The following is a 15,443-nucleotide window of genomic DNA, read 5'->3' as shown; positions in this document are numbered from 1 at the left end:
GGAGGAAGGGGGATTCCCCCGGCGCCGAGCGCTGTCCCCGGTTTGCCGAGCAGGTGCCAGGCTCCGCTCGGGGCCGAGCGAGCGGCGCGGAGGGCGCGCCGGGTCCCGCGGGTGCGCGGGCTGAGCTGGGCACGGAGCCCTCGCCCGGCCCGCGGCGGCACCGAGCGGGTGCCGAGGCCGCCCCGTCGCTGAACCGCTGCCCGGGACCGCGCTCCGCCCCGGGGCCGGGGCCGCTCGGGGCGCGACGCCCGCTCGGAGCTGGCCGTGGTGCTGGGGCCGCCTCGCCGGCGCGCACGGAGGCGCCGCTGCCCGCGCCCGGCCCGGGGAGCGCCAGCCTCCCCCCACCGCCTCGTCTCAGCTTCTCCCATCCCACAGGAATAGCTGGGGAGGCTCCCGGGGGAAGCGGGTATTATTTTCAGGCTGTAATTAAGGCTTCCTGCGCTACCCAGCAGGCAGAACGGTGTGAGTTCAGACGGCTCGGCGAGGTGACACGGGGAGGGAGATGGGGGTAGCCATGCGATGCTGGAAAGGCATCTCTTGGGTAGTGCAAAGCACCGGCGGTTTCTTAATAAACTCATAGGGCAAAAAAAGAGATGCACCTGAGCACCGTGCTTTGTAATCGCAAGCACAGGATATTGAGCCGGCAAACCACCGCTTCCCACCTGTTCTTCCACAGCACAAACAGGTGTTTCCTTATTCCCGTGAGCTTTTCAGAGGTGTGGCCTTTGTGTCACTATTACCGTGTGTCATCCTCTATATTTATCAGAGGTGGGGCACAGTCTGTTGAGTATGAGGGTTCATTTCTGGTTTAATTTAATGTAATCTCAGTGGAATCATCCGGGATTTACACAACTGTGAATAGTGTCTGAAAACAAAATTTATATATACATAAACTGTGTTAAGATGGCTACATAGTAGTTGACTGTGTACTAATTTCAAAGCCTCAGCTACATTAAGAGATATATAATCAGATATGTAATCAATTTTAGGAAGTGAGTGTTGCTTATTTGCAGAAACAAATGTTAAAATCTCTGTATTCAGAGGTGTGAATCAAAGGAAAAACATCCATTTTTTTCTGTAATAATATTTGGGGAAGTCATCTTTTTTGACTGATAAACACTTCAGAAAAAAATTAAATATTTTTGAATACTTTTCCTTTGGACAGTGGATGAGTCTTCAAGTTGAATTTTTCTCTTATTGCTCTTTATCTTAATGAAAAACACATACTTCTCTGAAAAGGTATTCAAGTTTCCGAAGATGGTAGTAGAAAGAGTGAAGAGGAACTTACTTATTTTCACACTTTCTATAATACCTAACACCTAGTCAAGTCGTAATGTCCAGCAGTGACATTGTTCTCATTTTTACGTTAAAATTTTCACTTTGATATATCTATAACAGCAATAGAAAATAATCGCAATAAAACTGTGACCTTTACTGAACAATCAGTGTTTGCTTCTAGTATTCAACAATTAGTAGCAAACTAGATCAACTACAGGCCGGTAGGGTTCAGAATCCAGTGCTTTAGATGCCTATCTGAAAAGAAAACAAGAAAAAAATTAAAATATGAAAATACATTTAAGAATTCAAATTTCACTGAAGCCCCATCTTTACATGTTAAATTTGAGAGTCACACTATGCTTGCCTGAAAACTGAAGGCACCAAAACTTCATGACTCTGGAACAACTTTTTTCTTTTGTCTCCCAATGGTGGCTTGAACTTTGATGTTGATTATGTGAATGTACATTATAGTCTTTTTTTTTTTTTTTTTAACTTTTTATCCACCTTGATTGGCTGGTTTAGAACTGATCAAGATAACCCCAGTCAAAGCAAGATAACTGCTGCTGAAAGACAAGATCTAAGATGTGGATTTTAGCAGGGAATGAATTCACAAGAATGATGGGTTGTAATAACTGCAGGAGCAGTAGGTGACATCAGAAAATCTTTCATTGTGGTGATTTACACTCCTGCAGGCTTGTAGATGATCTACTGCTCCTGGAGTGCTTAATGCTCATTGTTCTTATTGCTTGATAATTCTCTGTAGCAAGCCAATAGAGAAGTGTGAGAGGAAAATATATTAAAATTGGACAACTAACAACAAGCGCAGAGAAAGTAATGGGGGAGAATTTACATTTCATTGGGAAAATATGCATGCTAGTGGGAAAGTTTGAATTAATTCTAAATATGCGTCTCTAGTGTGATTAAATAAATGGAGAATGCCATAGAGATATATGTTTTATCTGTAAATTTGTACAGTTGCTAACTTTGCAAGAGACCAAAACGCCGAAGGAGGGTGACTCCGGAGCCCAAACCCATCCGGCGTGGCCGATCCCGTGTCCTCTGCCCCCTGGTGGCACCGGCCCTTGCGGCGCCACCTCCCACAGCCCAAGGACAGCTCTCGTGAGCGTGGCTGCTGCTCAGCACAACCATAGATGGCATTTCCTGGCCTCAAGGAGAACAGCTGATTTTGAAATAGTGGTTACAAGGTTTTCACTGGCATTTTAACTACTTCCTTCTCAAGTTCCTTAAGAGAATTTAGAGAACTATACGCCTAAAGATGTGTTACTGATCTGTTTCAACATCTTGGCAGTTAGCAATTAAACCTGGTATTGTCAGGTAAATATAGCTCTGGGGAAATGGCTCTAATCATATTTCCCATCATATTTTTGGTGGGGAAAAAAAGTCTCAGATTTATTCCAGCATTCTTATCATATTTGGCATATTTGAATAAACACTTTTTTTGTACTGGAGCAAAATACAGTTAATTCTTGATATTTCCTTCCTTCCTTCCTTCCTTCCTTCCTTCCTTCCTTCCTTCCTTCCTTCCTTCCTTCCTTCCTTCCTTCCTTCCTTCCTTCCTTCCTTCCTTCCTTCCTTCCTTCCTTCCTTCCTTCCTTCCTTCCTTCCTTCCTTCCTTCCTTCCTTCCTTCCTTCCTTCCTTCCTCCGCCCTGCCATTGTTCCAGCTAGCATAGGATATTTGTGTTGTTTTACCACATACATCCTGCATGCCCCTAAAATTTATTCATCCATATATGCTTACAACTTTTTATAAGGCTGGAATTGTCTTCAGAGATATCAAGAGCAATACTGAAACTTTATTTTGAATCCCATTTTGGGCTAAGATGGCCTTTGTGATTCCCTGACAAGTTGATGTCTCTCATCATCACCTTTAGTTTTTATCAGTCTTGCTTTCTCATCTCTACTTTATTATGTTTTTCTAGAACTTCAAGTTATAGCTCTAGATATTGTTTTAGTCCTTTGCAATAATAGTGATCATCATTTAGATTATGACTGTCTGTGCTTCAGGCTCAGGCAAAGCATGCAGTTGCCGGGGACAACAGACTGCCAAATTACTTTTGTTGGAGAAGACAGAAATCATCCAACTAGCAAATCTCTGCTGATGCTACTGAGAAAGGCACTGGATGAGTGTGGTGGCAAATGCTGCTGCCAGAGCTGGTACAATTAAGCAGTACTTTGTCTTTGCTTGCACTGTACTGATGCCTCGGACACCAGGCCATTCTTAATGCTAAAGCCACATGGTCTACACAACTACCTGCATAGAAAAATGGGAATGTTTCATTATTTGTGTTACAAAATTCACCTTGAATTAGGTCTTATTATGGTTATTTTGTGTTTCACTTTTTCCATCTAAAAAAAGGCATCCTGGCAAGACCACTGATGTCAATGAGATTGCACAGAGGCAATTATCATATTTGGCCTTAAGGCATACGTCATCACGGTGTCTGCATATGGGTCTTATCAGTATTCAGGACTTCAGATATCTGCATGGGAGAAAGACTGTCAGGTTTTTAGGATGACAAAAGAAGTGTCTGCATGAAATTAAAGTCTAAAAAGTGATTAAAATTTCTATTTAATTTTACAGCTAGTTTAATCTGTAATAAAAGAAAAGTTATGTTATATTTTGGATTTCATTCAATGTATATTTTACACGTAATTCACTCTGAGACACAGTCCTTTAATGACAAGAATACAAATTTTAAATGCAAAATCCAAAAGACAGAACTTCTGTGAGCTAAATTTCCTAGTCTATTAAAGGTAACATCACGTGGTAAAACAGTAAGACAGTAAACAACTTTACTTTTTCTGTAAGGATTCACAAAAAGTTGTTAGTTATTCTACAATATCCATTGCTATTATTATGTGCTATATTAGAATGTCTAGGGATTCAGAACCTCATGACCTAGGATCATTTTGGAATTAGCAAGTACAGGTATGAAAAGAGAATTACAAAAACCATCAATATATCCATTTACTCAATGCCCTGCCATTCCCTTTAGTATATTTGCATTTGTATTATTCATTTAGGATTTAAATTATTCAAGCAACGAGGCTTGCACTTCTTCCTCTGAGAGACTCTCTCTGTCTCACCACAGGGCTTCATTCCCTCATATTAAGCCACAGTTTTGGTGTGGGCTTTTGCCTTGGGGGTTTACAGCATTTAGATGCACGCTGTGTTTCCCTGGGTTCTTGGCCTGGAATGGATGCTTCAGGCTATTCTGTGCTGACCTTCTCTGGCCAATTTAGGAATGATCCCAGCATGTGCTGTTCCTCTTCAAGATTTTCTAACTGGATTATAGTGCTATGACTCTATGATTCTGACAGCCATCAGTCCAGAAAGAATGTTGATTGTAATTAGCCAAGACATGAAACATACTTCTATTAATTTATTTGTTTCCTCCTACCATAGATAGAAGAATTTTAATGTTGTACAAATTCAGTACCCTGCTCCATATATTTGTGAGTAATTCTGTGCCACAGGGAAATTTAATTGAAGATAAATATATGCATTCTTCATAATTTGTCTTCCATGATAACAAATTCAGATATGATATTTTGTAATAATAATTGGTGCAAATTCATGTAAGAACTATTATGCTTATTATATTCCAAATATTAAGTTTTATTTTCTTTAGAAGCGTATGCCTAGAAAATATCAAATGAGATGGGAAACGGAAAAAAAATCATTGCTAAAGCATTAAAAAATTAAATTATTGTCTGTAAGTTACTAACTAAACTAGATCCATGCACTTCAAAAATTAATTATCTTTGTACCAAATTCCAGTTGCATTCTCCACAGTGTATTCAAATATTAAGTGTTAGGACTGCCATCTGTCAGGTGAGGCTCATTCCTTTGCTTCTCACTTGAATAAACTGTGTTTAGAATTCTTTCTTCTACATCTGCATGTTCTTAATGTATTTGTATCAATAACAATGAAAGAGTGCACCTTGCATTTGAGGCAGATTTGTAGTGATTTCTGGCTCTCACCCTAATGCTGATGAAAAGTACAGTAATGGCCTAGACCTTCCTGAGGTTACAAGGTTTCTGGTTTTGCCTGAAGTTCCTCCTAGTTCTGCTACAGTAGGGTTCTGGGGTGTGTTCAGGTGAAGGTAGCCCAAACTAGGACCTTCAGGATGATTAGGCTCCAGCACATTCTGTGCTTGCACAATTTCCTTTCATAATTTTCAAATGGTTTCATTTCTAAGCAATAATAATAAAAATGGGCCATACCAAAATCTTTCACAAAATGAAATTACTGTTCCCAACAAGTTTTGTAGATGCCCCTCTTTACTGGTGGGACTTACATCAGGTAGGTCACAAGAGGAAAAAGCTTATTTCTATTCTTCAACCTTTTTCCTCATATCAAGGTATAGGAACTGAATTCCTGCTTGGATGATATTTCCATAAGCTGCTAGTTTAGCAGGCAATAGATACTCAGACCTCCTCTTTTCCTTTCCTCTGCCCTGGAGCAACTGGCAGTGTGGCAATGCTGAGCATCTGTAGGGGAGAAGAAAAAGGACAGCAGCTGCTCTGAACTTGGTTGATGGTAACATTTTTCTTGAGAGTGACCAAGATGCAGTGAGACCTTTTATCTCCTTTGGACAGTATCAGATTGGATGTGTTCTCAATTGGTAATCATATACAAATATCTTTCCATCACAGGAAATATTTCTCCAACATTAAGATCAATAAAATATAATTTTGAAGCATAAAAGTGATTCCTTTTGGACACTGGTGTCCTGGTAGTACAAATAATCTAAGATGATTAAAAAAAATAATAATATATAAATATGGGATTTGTTTTGTTCCCTTTCCTTGGGCTGATGTGATATGTTAAGATTTTGGATAAATTTTATTCCCTTTTGCCCTTTGTGTCATGTTTCCATTGATTTCAGATTTCTGTCTTCACTGCTTCACTACTGTCAATACTACTACTAAATCTACTAGTTATAGTCAGTTAGTTGTGCTTTTCAGCCTCAAAGGCAGAGGGATAGAAGGAGCAGGGAGATGGAAGTATAAATGGATTAGAAACCAGAAACTGATCTGAAACTGGACAGAAATTATAACATGCATTGAACTTTAGAGCCAAAATTAAATATAAATTGAAACAGTTTGGGGGAAAAAATAACTTCCTTCAACTTTAAATACAATTTCCGATGTTTATTCCAGTTAAGAATGTTTTTGCTATTCCTAAGGGTGTTTGTTATCTATTCCCTAAGACCTTGTAGAACTCAATCAGAGTGCAGTAAGCTTGAGAAATTTGGATATATGTCCCAGAACACAGGACAGCAAATAAATTCCTATTTCACTCATAAGAAATAAACCCCACCAAAATAGTCTGAGACATTAGTGTCAGTGCTTCCATATGGTCTTGATGAAGGTGAAATTATTTTTCCTAAATGTCTCAGTAGTAGTACATTGTGTTTCTATGTTAATTTTTAGTGTTTCATACCTTCTTTGCACTTTCTGCATTCTGTTAACATATTTTACACAGTCACTTCAACTAAATAAGGTAACTGCTGTTTCTACACTGTGCTCACTTAGTCATTAACGATTTTATTATTAGCATATTCTAACACTCAGTTCTGTAGGCGAGGCTTTCTCCACCTGCCATGTATATTTTCTCCCTACAACTGTATTTTTCCACATTTGTTTTTCAGTATTATTCTCAGAGTAATAAAATTTCTCTGTAACTGTGTGGAGTCCAGAATCATATAGACTGGTTCTTCCTCACACTGTTCTTATCGGTGCTTTTGTTCGCATTGCTGTCAAAAATAATCTGCAAATATCCAGTTTGCATATTTATTTTTCAGTATTTCCACTTTTCTTTCATAATATCATAGCATGAGCTCATGCCGAATTATATGACAAAAACTGGCGTTTGTCTAATTCATTTGAAGAAACACCCATATCCTGAACCAGCATTTTCCTCCTCAAAGGTAGTGTATGAGCTGGTCTGTTACCTGTGCAGATAAAATACATGTATTATAAGCTAATTTACAAACCCAGGTGCCTGTCTGGAGCTAACGTCTTCACAGTTATATTGATACAGCTGCAAACGAATGGAGAGGTTTTTCATTGGTGCTAAATACTGTTTTCAATAACCCTTCTGAAACCAATATGGTATTTGGCAAGTGAGTTTTGCTCATGATCTGTGATGACAGAGAGAGATAATCAAATGACATATGTTGTTTTGTGGATGTCTTCTGCTGCCTAAGATAGAATTAATTTAAATAATCTCTCCTGTGTTTCCGATCTCTGCCATTATGTCTTTTTGATTGCAATTTAAATAACATATATCTTTTCAGTCTACTTTTTCTAGCACTTGTCTTCCATACAGTTCAATTTATTTGTCAGGATGAATAATAACTTCAGTTGAAAGTCAACTTTTCTTCCAGTAAAGAGTAATAAAAGCACTGCTATGCTGTAACATATATTCAAAAATAGCAAATTATCTCATCATAACACAGTCATTTATTTTGCAATTTTTTTTAATCATTATTTTTTCAGTTATTTAAAATAGGTGCATGTTAGATCACAGTAGAGATATTAATTTAGTTGATGATTATAATTTAAACTATTTTTATATTTTAAACTTATTTTCACAATATAATAGCCAAACTATCCAGATATGCTTTTTGAAAGAGGACTTCCTCTGTATATGCTGTAGCACCCAAAGCAATTACTCAGAAACTGCTCTAGTTCACTATTCAGGTTACTCACAGGTGATTTTGAAAGTCTGGTTTCAAAACTCTTGAAAAAAAATCAATATAGGCATACATTAATTTTAATGCTCTTTGAGCTAGATAAATATTCATTTACTCATTTTCCTCATGTGCTGTGAAGATAGCTTGAAAGAAAGCACATCTAGGATTTTTAAAACCATCATGTTTTTGTCAGGCTGGGAAAATAATGCACAGCTCAGATGACTGCCTATCCAGTCTGGCCTCCAGACTTCCACATCCTGACAGATCCATGGGCAGATTCAGACACAGAACTGTACTGCTGAAAACATAGGCCTTGGTTTTATTCCAATTTATCATGACAAAACCAAATTGACAAAGTCATATTGAATGTTGAAAGGAAATATTTCCTACAGATATTTTAAAATTTTTCTTAGGAAAAGATTTTTTTTTTTTTTTTCCAGAAATACTGAAATTTTGGGGAGCAAACATTCCAAAACAGAGAACTGTTCTAAGGGAGAATTTGTGATAATCTCAAATAGAGATTTCTTCGTACTGGAGCCTGAAAACTCAAGACTGCTGTGATTCACCTGACAGTGAATACCAATTTTCAGACCTTGTCAAGTAACTCAGTCTAGGGCTATACATCCTTTGAGGCTAATGGGTGCCAAACAGATCTTCAGTTTAGAACAAAAATATAATCCCATTTAGTGCTTCAATAGTCCTTTCTCTGCTAAACTCACATAGCCGTGATGGTTGCCCAAGGAAGCCATGCATTCCCCTTCCTTGGACATTCTCAGGACTGAGCTACATAAAGCCCTAAACCACCTGGTCTCATAGTTTCCCTGACACTGTTTTGGGCAGAAATTGCACCATTTGAGGATGCTCACAATCATACTATCCTATGATCCCACTATGGTATGTTTGATATTTTCAGATATACTGAGTCTTGGTTTCTAATAATCCAGAATGTGCAGATGAGGTTTTAATTATTCCACTTCCTCTTTCTCTCTGTAATATTTATATGCTGGCCTCATAGGGCTCCCTGAAGCGTATGGTTCCATTTCTACCATTAGCTGAAATCATCAATAGTATGAATAGCATTCCCTAGGCTTGGGATGTTCCATAAGTGATACATTATTGATTTACATTTTAAAAGACATCACACATACACACGTATGCCAGCAGGATACTTGTCTGTGATATCTGAAACCTTTTCAGACTAAACATTAAATATAAATCCAGAGTATTTGCTTGTACCCTTTGTTCTTCTTTCTTAACTATCTAGACAGAAACAGTGTTTCACCAGACTCTCAGAGCTCCTTTTCTCTTGTGAGAGTTTGATGCCTTCTAGTAATATTTGTTAATTTGCCATAAAGTACTTCCGGTTCTGTAATTCTTTCTTTAAGTTCAGGGATAAGACTTTTATTTCTTCACTGCTCCCTCGTGCTGGCATAGCACAAGAACTTTGCTGATCCTTCTCACAGATGGAAGCTCATGACTACATTGCTTGGTTACCAGATTTCCCTCTTCCTCTTTATTGTGTCTCTCTATCCTCAGCACTGACATGTTTGCCTTTTCAGTAGTCAGTTGAACAGGATAATTTGAATAACTGCTATAGAAGTAAAGACTCGAGAGGTTTGATTTAATTTTGTTTAAATGTTGGTATATGAAATGTAATCTGATAGGGAATAGTAGAATCACCGTGCAGATGACAAGTGTTAAGCATATCTTATTACCTGGAATAATGGAAAACTGTCTGCTTTCTACAGTTTTACTTGAAAAAGACTAAGAGTTAAAAAAATTATACACTGCTCTTTATGAATTCTAGCAATGGACCATAAACTAACTTAGTTCTAGTTCAGTTTCCATGAGAAGTAGTGAAGGCAGGTGCACCAGGCAATGCTTAAAGGAGACAGGTGTGTGGATAAGCAATAGCTAAAGTGTGCCTGTCAGAATAATTTGGATTGGAATCCAGTCACATTCAAAAGAATAGTTATAAGAGAACAATTTATTAATCTCAGCTCTCATAAACAAACTTGGGATGCATATTTTGTCATGCAGAAGATTCTGAGATTGGTGTCCCATTTGTGTCATTTGCATTAGACAGGAATCACCCCAGGACTCTGTTTTGTATGTTTTAGTCTTTAGTCTGTTGATCTTCTAAGTGAACATTTTACTGCCAGAAAGAATTCCTGAAAGTGTAAAAGGAAATCAGGAATTATCAGTATTCTGGTTTATATAAATAGAATTACATCTACTGCTGCTTGAACACACACACATTTGTGGGTGCATTTCAGACATGCCAGTAGGTATCAGTAGGTAGAACATACCTGATAAGCCAAAAATATTGCATGTATTTTTAACCCACAAGAATGTGGACAGCTGTGGGTCTTGGAACATTTTATCAATTTATGAAACTAAGGAACTACAGAGCATTGAAATCCTTCCAAAATAGTTCACACTTGAGACAGATCATGGCATATGATAATCTGGTAGCAGAGCTCTGGCTATTATGCCATCTGCTTTTCCTATGTGGAAATACCTCAGGAAGAATGGGAGCATTGTAGTGATATGTAACAATCACTACCTAATAGCACATCTAGTTCAAGCCAAATTATCTTGATTGAGAACATGAGAGGAAGTTAGATTAGGGGTGGAAATAATTACTATTTTTGCCTAAAATGTATATAGAATTCAAAATGTCTAGCAGTATATATAATCAATTATGTCAATAATTGTATTTTACACCTTATTTAATTTTTAAAAAATTGCATTTCTGGATAAATAACAAATTGTCAATCCCTTCAGTGTTTAGTGATTGACATCTGCTATCTCTAACAACAACTTTTTGATTTGCTCTCTATGCTATATAATGTCTCCGTATAATTTCTATGCTTCCTATTTGATTGGATAGCTGAGATTCATATATTTAGGGTATTCTTCAATAGTAGGAAATTTCTGAAAGGTAGCTAGGGACTCAGTATTTAAGGATGATTTTTTCTCTTTTTTTCTATTAGGAAAATTACTGTGACAGTGATTCAGTAAGACAAAAGAAAATTATAGAGCTTGGAGTTTTTTTAAAAGAAGAGGAAAGATATACTTTTTTAAGGGAGTCTTAATCTATTCTAGATCTCTTAACTTTCCATGGACAAGTGTTCCTCCTCTGCCCCTCTTCCCTTTGGTTGATGCATCAGTCAGATTATAATAGGCACTATTCCAGCTTGTGTTCATGAAACATTTTGCAGACTGTGTTTATTTTTAGATAGGAGGTATTTACATCATGTTCTTGATACAATTTTTTTCTCATTCTTTTCACTAAACACTATCCTGGTTTTTATAGATAGATATATATATTAGTAACTTATACTTTTCTAGTAAAAACATGCCCAGCAAATGTGCATTTTAAACAGAATAATGCCTAAAACATAGGCAGCACATGACAATAGACTCCCTTGCCAGCTACTGCTACTAAAGCATTTAAATATAGAAAAACAACTACTTTAAGGCTTGTATTATTCTCCTACTTCTAATAATTTTAAGGGATCTAATTATACTCTTTCTCTCCAGAGAATTCTCTGAATTAAGGGTTATTCCACTTAAGTGAAGTTAGTACTGCCATATAGTACAGAATTAGAGTCATCAAGGGGAACAGTTTTTTCCTGATCCTCTGGTGGAAAAAAAAAAAAGATGCCATGGGATTAGAAATTAACTGGTTTATACATACACATACCCAAGTTAATAAAAAGATACTAAAAATGTTTTCTTTTAGTCTACAGATGTAATTAGGGAGCTAAGCTTACACAGAGAGAGATTTCTGATATCCAGCCCAGTTTCTAAAAACTTTGCCTCATAAAAGTAAAGCACCAGACATTTTTATCCAAGGTCTTTGTAGCCGGGTTTAGATACCTGTTTGTTAAGTGTTGAACAAATGAAGCAAAATCCATTTGAATTCTATTTCTAGCTTTAAAATTAAAATTTCCAAGGGAATTCTATCTTTAAAATGAGATGGAGGAAACACTGAAAGAATCCAGTAAGAGGCACATTAAATGCCTAATAGGACTTGAAAATTCTGTTTAATTTTTGTCTTCTAGATTAGGTATAAATTCCACTTGCAGCTATTGGGATATTTTCTTTTACAAATACTTGAAAAAATACATAGATTATTGTGGGCAGAGGTGGTCTCCTACCTTCACACCCCAAACTGTTAATCTTATATTTAGATAGAGATGTCTGCCTCAAGGACAGTATTTTTTGTGAAAATTCTGCCAATTTTTGGACATAGAATCACATGGCTCTTCGATATCCCTGTGATCACAAGGTCACTTTCATATTTGTATTGCTTCCAAGCTAATTATATTACAAAAGCAAAACCCTACAAGTTACACAGTAGTTAATCCTTGAAAGACAGTGTACCCATAGTTATGATCACAGGAGCAAGCAATCTCTGATTTACTCTGGGCTGTGCTCATCAGAAATCATCCGTGAAGGCCTGTGGCAGGTACTGAAGGTCATGGATCATGGCTCTGCAAGGCTTAACTCTTAAAACAGTGTGAAGGCTGCATTGTTTAAATCTATCAGTCAAGAATGTCAGGAACCAGAATATGAAGTTTTATCAGGGAAATTAAGTTGTACTCCAGTATATTTTATGATAGTTATTGCACTTTATATGTATTTTATGGTAAGTCTCCATTTCACAATGGAGCAGGTTTCTGTATTCTCACACTGAGAAGCAGCAGCAAACTGCATTAGCCAGGTGTGCTGGTAGCTTTTTGGGATTCATATACTCTTTCTTTAATTTCGTTGGATGAAAATCTACGTTCTCATAAAAGTTTCGTTCATTTTCTGAATTTGATACCAGCTTATGCTTGACTAATTTGGTGTCACACTGTTATCTATGTGACCATACCTGTTGACCAAATTAACTGAGCTATTTCTTTTTTCCTTTTTTCTTTTTTCTTTTTTTTTTTTTTTTTTAACAGAGAACACAAGGACAAAGTGGGAGAATAAGAAAGTGGAAAAGAGAACAAAGGCAAAAGAAGTTTGATAGCAACAATACTAGTTTTGCCTCCAGGAATATCTAGGGCTCAAGCAAGCTCAGTGGAGGCAGAAACTCTATGTGAGTCCTTTTTAGTCTACTTTTTGTTAGATTTTTGATTGTTCAAGCTCAACAATGTAATGGAAGATCCTTGTATTCTCAAGGTATGGTGGGGATGACTCTCTCCTTGGATACCTGTTAAACCAATAGTGCTGGTGCCAGCAGCATTCCCGTAGACAAGTAATATGGTTAGAGAATAGAACTGGCTCTAAGTGAAGATATGGACTCATACCTGCAGAGCAATACACATTTAAATGAAAAGAGTGCCAGGTTTTCCTTGATTTTTAAACCTGGCCTTACTAAACTAACGGAAGTGATGAATTATGTACAGGTACACTGACTTCCTTTAGAAAAGAGAGCATGTACCTTCAATACTGATTTTGAATCCTCCTCTTTAAATAGAAATGCTATCGATGGAGGGAAAAGCTGCTGTCAGATTGCTATGTTCTGTCTATAATCTATTTGCTGTAAAATGGAAAATGACCCAGGGAAATAAATGTGTTATGCAAGTCTGGGTAAGAAATCTCTAATAGAAAATGCGTATTTAAAGAGAAACATAGTTTTCCTGCATATATGTTACAGATGTTAAAAGATCTAAAACACTTGGAGCTGGTAGTTGTCTGTGCTGTCCTTGCTAATGTGAGAGGAGTCTCAAACAGTGTGTTGACTAAAATCTTTGCATATTTACATCATGTCTGCTGAGTGTTTACATTTTTAAATGGCATGTACCCAGGAATCTGAAAAGAAACCAAGCAGTGATAATTTAGCACTATGAAATGAAGTACATAAGGTAAGGTCTACACTTTAAAGCAAGGCTATTGCCAATTAAGTCAGTCACCAACCAAAAGCATTAGAAATAAACAGGGATGAATAAATAGCATATGTGAAGAATTCAATTTTAAATTAATCTTAAAATCATAGAATCATTTAGTTTGGAAAAAACCCCCCTTTAAGATCATGGACTCCAGCTGTTAACCTGCCAATTTTAGCACTGAATCATGTTCCTAAGTGCTACAACCACAAGTCCCTTAAATGCCTCCAGGGATGGTGACTCAACCACTTCTCTTGTCAGCCCATTCCTATGCCCAACAACATTCAGTGAAGAAATTTTTACCAATATCCAATCTTAACCACTTCTTGAGCAACTTGTGTCCATTTAATCTCATCCTATTGTTGGTTACACAAGAGAAGAGGCTGACTCCTACCTTGCAGAGAAAAATTAGACCCCTCAAGCTTCTATTTTTATTTTCCAGGATAAACAATTCTGGCTCCCTCAGCTGTACCTCATAAGACTTGTGCTCCAGACCCTTCACCAGTTTTGTTGCCTTTTTCTGGGCAAGGTTCAGTGTCTTTCTAGGAGAGAGAGGCCTAGAACTGGCACAGGATTTGAGGTGTGCCCTCACCAGTTCTGAGTACAGAGGGACAGTCACTGCTGTAGTCCTGATGGCTACACTATTTCTGGTATCTTGCTTGGAACAGGCTCAGGTTCTTCATCCAGAGGGTGTCTGGGCACTGGAACAGGGTCCCCAGGGAAGTTGTCACAGCAGCAAGCCTGACAGAGTTCAGGAAGCGTTTGGACAATGCTTTCGGGCACATGGTGTGACTCTTGGGAATGGTGCTGTGCAGGGCAGAGAGTTGGACTCAATGATCCTTGTGGGTGCCTTCCAAATCAGCATATTCTGTGATTCTGTGAAATGGCAGCAAGAAAAAGGTTTAGCTCTGTAGGAAGTGTACATTTTCAACTTCATGTCATTATTTTCATTATGTGAACTGCCAATTGAAAAGAAAAACCCAGCAAGGTGATAGGGATAGCCTGGTTATTTCTGATATTTACTTGGATGAACATAAATTAAAATTTTCAGGTACTTGTTGCTGTACATTCATGTATGACGGAAATCTCTTTGTGTTAGTAATACTTTGCTTCTTGATTCACTCTATCATAGAGCAAAATAGAAAATAGTCCTTCTCCTTTCTTAAAAATTTATTTCAGAACAAAGAAGTAATTTGATATTTAAATAGGGAAGAACTTGGAAATTATTTTTGAAGTATTTTTACACATTTTTAGATAAAGAGTAGCATTACATCTATGAAAATATTCTGTGACACTGGTCATGCTTTATTTTTAAAGAAATTCACCAAATACTCAATTTCAGTTAGATAACTATGAGTTCACAAAGAGCTGCCAGTAAAATCATGCCAGCCGCTATGAAAACACTATGGTAAATTGCAAAGTGAACTATAAATATAACACTCCTTACAAATGCCTATTTCCTAATTATCATCTGAACTTTGTCATAGTGAGGCAACATTTAACAGGAAAGTTTTACCTGACTTGTAGATTTAAATATTAGCTAGCTTTAGATT

The sequence above is a fragment of the Catharus ustulatus genome, chromosome 7 (assembly GCF_009819885.2).
Source record: "Catharus ustulatus isolate bCatUst1 chromosome 7, bCatUst1.pri.v2, whole genome shotgun sequence".
Lineage (NCBI taxonomy): Eukaryota > Metazoa > Chordata > Aves > Passeriformes > Turdidae > Catharus > Catharus ustulatus.
Note: the sequence above shows the minus strand (reverse complement) of the source record.